Below are 9,104 nucleotides of genomic sequence, written 5' to 3'. Positions count from 1 at the left end.
TCCTAGTCAAGTGGTTACAGAAAGGACATTCAGCGCGGGTCCCTGCCGAGGTGTGAGTTTCATAAGTTTCACCTCCCCTCTTGGTCCGAGAAAACCCCTCTATTGCGGGCAAAGCGGACAGCGCTCAAGACTGCTTCTTTATTGGTGTTGGTTTTGTTTTTTATTTTGTTTTGTTTTGCTTCTTTCTTTCTTTTCTCTTTTTCTTTCTTTCTTTCTTTCTTTCTTTCTTTTTCTTTTTTTTTTAACCGAGGCTCCTGCCAGCTCTGCATTCTGCAGGGAGGATTACCCCCACACACACACAAGACCTCCCGCATTCCACCCGAGGAGCCTGGAATCCTTCTCCGGCCTGGTTGAGAGGAAATCCCGGGCACTCGGCACGCCCGCGGGGGCGTGGGTGTCAGCGGAACCCTGGCCGGGCGTACGCCGCCTCCCCGCTGGGCCCGGGCGCGGCTCCTGCCGGGAGGAGGCAGGGTACCACCCCCCACTTCAGCGTGGGACCCCTTCCTGGCTCTCCCCCGCTTCCTTCGGTTATCCCGCCGGCCCCTTTTCACTCCAAGCGCTTCCCGGGGTGCCAGGAAAGGCCCCGGTAGAATATTCACCGCACAAAACCTCGCTTTTTAAAGCCCAGCTGGGGGGCTTGGTCCGTGATGGGAAACCGAGAAAGAGCGAGATCGAGGGCCCTGTGGGCGGCCCTTCTGTAAAGAGAAAGCTCCCCTTCGTTTGCATCTCTGCTCGAGTTTCTAAAAGTTATACTTGGAACCTGCTCTCTATGTCCGTACTGTGGTTCTGAGGAAGGAGGAGGGATAGGGAAGCATATTTTGAGGGCAGAGGCCGCCCTGCACACAGAGGGCCGCCCTTTCCAAAGTCCCAGGGCGGGCAGTTCTGCGGCTGGAATTGGCTACTTGCATCTACAAAAGCTCTAAATATGGGACTTGAAAGGCACACATTCTCCACTGTGCTCCCCCTTCCTTCCAGGAGCACCAAACCCAGGGCACCCATGGCCGAGTTCTCCCTTCAGAGTTGCAGCAGCTGGGGCCTGTCCCAATGCCCAGCGACCTGGGGCGCTCAATTCTGGGGCATTCGCAGCCCATGCCCAAAGGACAAACACTGGAGGAGCCAAGGATTTGAACTTGTAAATCCAGTCAGTGCAACTCTTAAACTTTTCCGTTCCTGCCCACCTGTTAAAGGACCCAGGTTATTAACAGTTTGAGTCCATAACCCAGGAAACAGGAGACCTTCTTTCTGTTGGCTTCTTCTCCACTGTGGGGTCACTCCCCAGGAGAGATCTCCTAATATACACTTAAGGGAAGTTCTTGAGATCCTACTTTTGCTCATCTTTGTCTCAGAGTTAGTGAAACCCAACTATGATTCAGATTATTGCCCCCGAATACCTCTAGCTTGTCTAAGACGGCCAGCTAAAAATTAAAATTGGCAAAGCGATGATAAATTAGTCCACATTTTACTCTTCCTAAAGTTCGCTAAACCAGTAGAAACTAATTTGAGGTGATTCCTATTGCTTCTGGTTGTTGGGAAAGTGGTCTCCAGCTCTTGCGGTCTAATCAGTTTTTTGCCTCTACTAAGCTTGCTCCCATTTCAGAGTTCCTTAGTTTGATCTTTTCTCATAGAAGCTCCCCCCACCCCCGTTCCTTTTATTTTCTTTCCCCTGGTGGATCAATCACAGGGACAATTGATTTTTCTGTGTCCCGTTTGAACCAGAAAGTGCTGACATCTTGGGAGGTGGGCAAAATATTAACTCCCACAAAATAAGAAGGCAGCCAGGCCTGTCTCCAGGTTTAGAGATTAGCGTTGTGTGTGCGTACAGATATGTAAGTATATGCTCAGATCTATACACCTGATCTTGCCTACAATGGACAGTGGTTAAGAAATTTCAGTGTAATGCTGGGACACACACTAAATGGGAAATCCTCTTAATAAGCCAGAAAAATGAAGAGGACAGCCAAACCTAAATGTCCAGGAGTCAATCATTAATTGTGAAATCCCGAACTCTTGAGCTGTGGTCCTATACTAGCCAGAAAAGAATCATTAACCCCCCCCCCCATTTTATTGGAAAGAAGACCCTAAATTCCTTTTGACTAAAAGGAAGTTATGAGACAAGATGCAATTTTCTCTTTCTTTTCTGACAACTCTGTCATCCAAAGGATCACAACCATGTCGGAGTATCTGTCTTGGAAAGAAAAAGAGAGAGAGAGAGAGAGAGCTGGTGAGAGAAACCCTACAGCCCGTGGCCATCTTTGCATCAAAATTTTCCAGACCTCTATTTTTGATTGTGATCCCACTGATCTGAGTTTGAAATGCGAGCGCAGTGAAGCCCCTAAGCCTTCAATCGTGTGAAATTTTCAAAAGATCTCTAGAAGCAATCTCAGGCTGCCTGACCCCTGACAGGCGCCGATCTCTTTATTCCTCTCTCTGCCAGCACTTCATTTGTTGGAATATCTTTCAGATTTGCACCTCCAGATGACAAACCTGAGTGTTTATTATGTGTACATGAATCGGAAATCTTCAAGCCCGCACAAAAGCACCATCTTAAACATAATATTTAATTTCCCAGCCTAAGTGCCTCCTTCTTTATTTGCTTTTCATTAGATTAAATATTTTTTTCCAGGTCTCCCATGCGTCACTTTGATATTTAGATGATTCTCCCTTTTAATCATTTTTCCCCCTTGAAAAATCCCCTCTCGCCGGCTTCTGCGGGGCTCACGCTGCAGTGCCACTGTGTGCCGGGCGGCGAGGCTGCAGAGCCGGATGCTGAGTGGTTCCGAGTGTGGGGGGCACCGATCCAGGCGGGATGGGGGCCCTTGAGGTGACAGAGAAGGGCTTGCTTTTATCTAGCAGCCAGAGCTGGGTCGGGACCAGTGATGACCCCCCTTATTCCACCTTTCCTCCTCAGGCCCTTTTAAACTCTTTACTACAACATCATCATCATCATCATCATCATCATCATTATTATTTTTTAAACCAGCACATAAAGCAAATCCTCAGGTGCCTTCCAAAGGTGCTTCAGCAGCTGGGACTCGGCCCCAGTCCTTAAGTCTCTAAGCCTGAGCTCAGGATTTAGACTTCTCACCCAAATCAGCCAGGCACTCCCTCCTACCTGCCTTTCTGGGGAAATCCCTAAATCTGGGGCACTGGGGACACTCCAGGGAAAGAGGGGAGCTTCTCGGGAGAGGACTGCTTTGTTAACACGCCCTCTGCCAAATAATTCCGCAGACAAGATTTTGGTGTGGATGACAGGGCCCACCCCTCCCCCAATCTCAGCCCCCAACTGGGGCTTCAGATCCCAGCTGGGCACCCAGGTGGACTGAGTTGAGACAGTGTCGCCAGCCACCCCTGCACAAGCAGGAGGTGAACCGCCACCCTCAAGTACAGATTCAGGTCGGGAGGTGGTGGGTTGTAGCCCGAACCCCCCCACACCCTGTGTTTGGCTGGGCCGTGTTGCTATGATTAACTTATTAAACCCCTTCGTAATTATTTTAATTTGACTCCAAAAAATACTTTGGGCGGTGTTGCGATGTGTTTGTATTCATCCATCCCCCCCATAAAACCTGTGTTAAAACAAATGTTACTTTTCTCTCTCTGTACATAGACCCTCCCTTTTTGAAATAGACCGCAGGGACTGCCATTAGATCGAATGGCAAGTCTTTATGGAAAGTGTTTTGCATAATTACATACCAAAGCCAGAACAGTCACCTCCACATTTTATGGGTCACAAACCATCAACAATTGCCACATTATTGTCCACGAAACCTTAGTCCCTTCATTGACGGAGAGGACTCCACCGCCTAATCTAGAACGAGAGAGGATGGAAATTTCTTCTAATAAGAACCCGAGAAGATTAGGTCCCCACTGACAACGTGTTTACATATAGTTATAAAGTTCAGAGGACCGACGGGGAGAGGAAAGGAAATCGGACTAGGCCTGATTAGGAGAGGCACATCGGTCTAATACAGATAGCCCATCAAAAGCAGCGGCTGAATGCCTCTCCCCTTTTCAGATCCGACCCCTTTCCTACCTTTGTGATGCAGTAATTAAGATATTCTTATTTAGACAGACAGCTTCTCTGGTAACTGAATAATATTAGCTCCTTTGATGTCAAACTTTTGACAGTTATCACACCAGCACTGGGCAATTTAGTACAAATGCCCTCCTTTAAAAAAAAAAAAATTAGAAAGGAGAAGGAAAGAAATAAGGAAAAAAAAAAAAGGAAGAAAGTAAAAGAAAACCCCCATCGGTTTTGAAGAAATCTAATATGTGTGATCCTTAGCACCAAATGATGTAAATCGCCCCCGACAGGCCGCCCGGCTATAAATTACATTCGGTGTTAAATAATGAAGCCGAATTTGGGTTTTAGCTCATTGAGCAGTATTGGTGGAAACCAGAGCGGAAGCCCTAACTCGTGCACGTCCTTTCCCGCCTCCCCAGCCCCACCCCGAGCCGATGCCCAGACCCGGAGGGAGGAAAGCTCCACAAAGTCGGCAGGGGCAGGGCAAGGATGGGGGTGGAGGACGGTCCGGCCGAGCTGGGGGCAGGTGCAGGCAGAGCTCGGCGCCCTTGGCCCTGCTCGGAAGAGCTGGGCAGGACCAGCCACCAACTCCCGAGATGACACCTCGCCGTTGCTTTCCTAGCTAGGTCGCCAAATTTGGGATTTGCCAGATGGCAGGATTATTTTAGCGTCTGTTATATTATGTGTGTGGGGGGTTCGGGTGGAGAGCGAAGGTAGGATGTCCAGAGACCGCGCAGGTTCCTTTAAAATACACGCGCGTTCCCTCTCTGCCCCCGGTCGGGCTCGGACCCTTCCCGGAGCTCTGGGATCTCCCAGCCGCCTTGAGGCAAACAGCAGGCGGAATCTCCGCCACCCCTGCCCTTCGGTGCCGACCTCTCCGGGCCCGCATCTCTGGATCCAGGACCCGGTGCCCAGATGAGCAGAGCTGGGGGAGGAGGAGAGCGCTTCCCTCCAAAGAGAAAAGGAGGGGAGTGGGGTGGATAGGAGCGTTGGGAGGGAAGGGGGCAGAGAAGGTGGGTTAGGAGGGATGAGACTGTGACGGTGACACCTGGAAGGCATTGTCCTTGCGAGCGACACCTGTCAATCTCCGCTCCGGGGTCCCGGGGCCGGGGGCGGGGAGGCCGCGGGTCTCCGCGGTGATGTCATCGCACAGTCCCTTCCCGGCGGAGGGCGGAGAGGACTGGGAGGGGCGCAGAAACCCGGCGGGCTGGGAGAAGGGTGGGGGAGGAACCGAAAGAAAATAAACAGAAATCACTCTCACTCGCGGCGTCCTCCGCTCCGGATTTACATGCAAATCAATAAATCCAACTTTAGTGTTATTTCTGATCTTGATTGACCCGTCTTGTCTTTTCACTGGGGGAGGTGGAGTAGGGTTACAGCGACCCATCCCACAACCCATCCCACAATCGGGGGGTGGGGGGAGGTGGCTGATACCCCAAAACACTGAGGTGACTGACCCTCCTTCCAGACCCAGCTCCCTCTTTTCCTGGCGGTTGTTCCAAACGCAGGCTTCAGGCTTAAGAAGGAAACATTTGGGAATGAGTTTTGAAAGTCTTCGATATTGCAGGGGGCGAGGGGAGAGTTAATTAACGCCGGGCTTGCCAGCAAGTGCGAGAAGGGGCCTCGGCGTGGGTGGGCGGGCCGGGTCCAACACCCGGGTGCGCGCAGTGCGGAAGGCGTGTGATCAGGAGGCCCCAGGCTGGAGGCCCCGGCTGGGGGAAAGCGATCTGCAGTGGCCTCGGCGGGGGGCTGCTGAGGTGCCCTAGGCAGTCGCCCGCGGGTCCTGGGGAAATTCTGATCTCCCACCTACTGCGCTCCCAACCCCCCATCCCACCGAGCACTACTGGACTCTCCCTCTTCCTATTCTTTTCGGCCTGAGCTAATTAGCAGCCTGCCAGCGGCCTGATTTATGGAAACGCTCGGGCGGGCGGAGACGCGCTGCTAGCCGAGTCCAGGCTGCCTCGGGGCGGAGTGGAGGAGGAGTTTCCACCGGCCTCCCGCGCCGAGTTTTCCCCCGCCCCGCCGGAAGCTGGAAGTTGCAGTCCCTCCTCCCCACCTTCCACCCAGGCGGGTCCAGGAGGCCCCCGCGCCCTTGGCGCCCCAGCCTGGGACACCGGGCACCTTGGCGCCAGCCGGGCGGGCGGGGGCGGTGGCCGCGCAGCCCGCTGCGGAGTCTCGGGCGCGCAGGTTCCAGCCCCAGCTGACCCGGAGGGCAAGTTGGGCACAGATAGGGCGAGAGCCTCCCAGTCCGCGTTCGGGTCTCCAGAAAAAGGGAAATCGGACCTGAAGTGGGGCGGGGATGTTGCCCGAGGTCCGCACCAAGCTCCCAGGCCGGGAGGAGGCGTCGCAGGCCGGGATGGGGCCGAATGGAGCCAGCAGCCCAGTTAGCCCCCCAGAAGCTAGGGTCTGTCCCAGGGGAGGGCGTGGTCCACTTCACTCTCCCTCCCCCCACCTCCACTTTCTTCTGGGTCTCACATCCTCAGAGGGTCCTCGGTGTTGCAGCCTCCAGCCAAGAGCTGGGAATTTTGAGACAGGCGAATGCGGGGTCACAGACCGTCCCTAGAGCCAGCCAGCCAGGCACTTGGCCCAAAGACGCGGGCACCGCCTTCTCGCCCGCCCGGGCTTGCTCTCCGCCTTCAAACGGGAGGAGCACCAGGGGTGCCCCCGGCCCTCCCAGCTGACCCAGACAGAAGGATGGAGAGAGAAACGGGTGGAAGAATCAAGGGAGGAAATGCACCAGCACCTGTTGCTCGTGCTCCAGGAGTCTAGGGAGGACACTGGATGACCAGCTTGTTTAAGAAGTAACGACGGTAGGCGGCAAAGGAGAGGGGAATCGTCTGTACCCTCCCCACCTCTGGAAGCGTTAGAGGAAAGAGAGAAGTAGCCGACCCAGAAGGCCAGATACCCTGGGCATGTTCTCCGGTTCAGACTTGGGATGGGATAGGGACATGGGGTTGAAGTCACTGGGAAGAGGGCCATGCCTCAAGTCCTGCTATGACGAAAATTGAAATTGAGGGGAAATGAGATCCACAGGAAAGTGTGTAAAATTTATTTTAAAACACCCCACCAGTTTACCCTCCAGAAAACGTCTGGACTCTGTGCAGAATTGAGATCCTTCTCCCATCAGAAGACCTCCAAATGCCTGTCCCAGTCCCCCTCCTTCCTGGAGTTTCCTCCCATAACCCAAAGCCCCCACTCCTCCTCCCCACCCCCAGAGCCTCAGGGAAATATGATTTCCTGCTCATCTTCCTCCCTTCCCCTTCCCCCACCTCTGCCACCACCATTTCCCAAAAGTTAATAAGATCAGGGTGTCATTCAGGCCCTGGCCCTTCCAAGCCGCTGGGCTGGAGGACGTGGACACCCTCAGCCAGCTGGGGATCCAGGCTGAATGCCAGTCTACATCGTGGCATTGAGTACCTGAATTTCCAACTGTGCTAAAGGCTGGGTTACCTGCCCAGACATACTCGGGTGGCCCAAATCCATGATCAAAGTCTTGGTGGAAATGGAGACCCGCCCTCAACAAAATGTGACTTCAGACCCCGGGTCTCAGGGGACTCCACCGCCCCAGGGCCACACTCGAGGCACAGGACCTCTGGGTGTACCCCCAGCCTGCAGCTCCTACAGGCCGACTCTGGGACCTGCCACCCGCACAGCAAATGTTGGCTGTTAGGCGCCTAAATAATATTCTTCATTCGTCTTTTTCAAAGTTGATTTATAGCAATCGACAGGTTAAAGCCTCATCTGACTTCATTACTTTTAAAAGCTGTCTATTTCACAACTGTCACTTTTCATCACTTAACTCAAATAAATACTTGAAGAAATGAATTGGAAGAGACTTTTAGATCATGTTTATAATTCTTGGTTGCTACGTTAACATTCCTAATGACCTGACCCTCTGAGTTTCTGTAGACTTCTAAATTGGGCCGAAAATTCCTGCATTAGAAAACTTCAAGGAAGGTAAGGTGGCCTGAAAGACCGGCTAAAAGGACTGCGGCTGGGTAGGGAGTAGATAGTAGGTGCCGGCTCAGCAAAGCTTCCCAGCAGCTGCCACGGCCCAGGCCCCAGCCCGAGGCCACTGGGGAGGGCGGCCGCTCCCGGGTCAAGGCGTTCCAGTGCAACGAAAAAAGGGCCCAGCCTAACCGACGCGCGGCTCGAGTTGCTCTGGCTTCGCAGAGCCAGCCTGCAAACTCAGGAGGAAATTGATGCGGAATGGAAATGCTGCTCGTTTTGACTATTACTATTATTATTTCTGTGCTTCAAAAACTGTTTTAAAGGGCCCCCACGACCACAGGTTGGGTATGGCCTGGTGACAGGGACTACCTGCCGGTCACCGTTGACCTAGAGCTTGTTGGATACCGGGGGAAGGCAGAAGTGTGGAAACGAAATCGCTAGGACGGAAGTGCGTTCAATAAATCGAAATAGTTTCTTCTTCAATTTTGCTGCCATTTATCAATGCTGGGTCCTCTAAGGCTGGTGCCACCCCCCTTCTCTTTCTTTTTCCCACCCACTCACACAGAACCATCTCTTAGAAATGGAGAGACAGAAGATAAGAAAGACTAGAAAAGAAAGGAAGGGGAAACAGTAAAGAACGAAACGGTAAGGAGAGGAAAATTACAGGAAAGAAAAGGAAAACCTAGTAAACAGGAAAACGGCCTAATTTGGAGGACAAAGCAATATCGAGTGCGTAAGGTTTTTCTTTCCTTTATTTTTCCTTAAAACAAGAAAAAAGAAAGAAGAAAAGTCTCCCGACCCTCGGGTGAAGGAGTTGGGCGACTCCCTAGCGTGTTAGGGTCTGTCCTCCCCGCAACTGGGCAGAGGCCGAAGCCCCGCGCGCCGTTCCCGGAGGCTCTGAGGTCCCCGCACGCTCGCCTCGGCCCCGCCAGGGTCCAAGAACTTCGCAGATTCCCGGGAGCAAGAGCGCTGGGAGTGTGCACCGGCTTCAGCCGGGTCTAGGCTCCCTGTCGCCGCCAGACTCCCCCGGTCGCGGCCTCAGCCCTTCGCCCACCCTGCGGGCCGCTTGGCCCAGAGGGCCTGAGAGCTCTCCGACTTTTGGTGCCGAAGCGAGAGGAAGCCGACGGGAACC

General features: G+C 53.3%; 1 long non-coding RNA gene across 2 annotated transcripts; it reads right to left on the bottom strand.

The window, feature by feature from the left end:
• Positions 1–211: 211 nt before the first annotated feature.
• On the bottom strand, positions 212–8,588 carry LOC116590419. 2 transcript variants are annotated; one of them, XR_004285601.1, is made up of 4 exons: positions 5,479–8,588; positions 5,070–5,228; positions 3,691–3,805; positions 212–2,815 (listed from the first exon to the last, which is right to left on the bottom strand). It is a non-coding gene; the product is annotated as an uncharacterized LOC116590419 (long non-coding RNA). The 2 variants fall into 2 exon arrangements; XR_004285600.1 differs by having other exon boundaries at positions 212–3,805.
• Between the last annotated feature and the right edge of the window lie 516 nt (positions 8,589–9,104).

Source organism: Mustela erminea, chromosome 5, assembly GCF_009829155.1.
Source record: "Mustela erminea isolate mMusErm1 chromosome 5, mMusErm1.Pri, whole genome shotgun sequence".
Taxonomy (NCBI): Eukaryota; Metazoa; Chordata; class Mammalia; order Carnivora; family Mustelidae; genus Mustela; species Mustela erminea.
The sequence above is the reverse complement of the archived record's forward strand: the minus strand, read 5'-3'. Positions and strand labels throughout refer to the sequence as shown.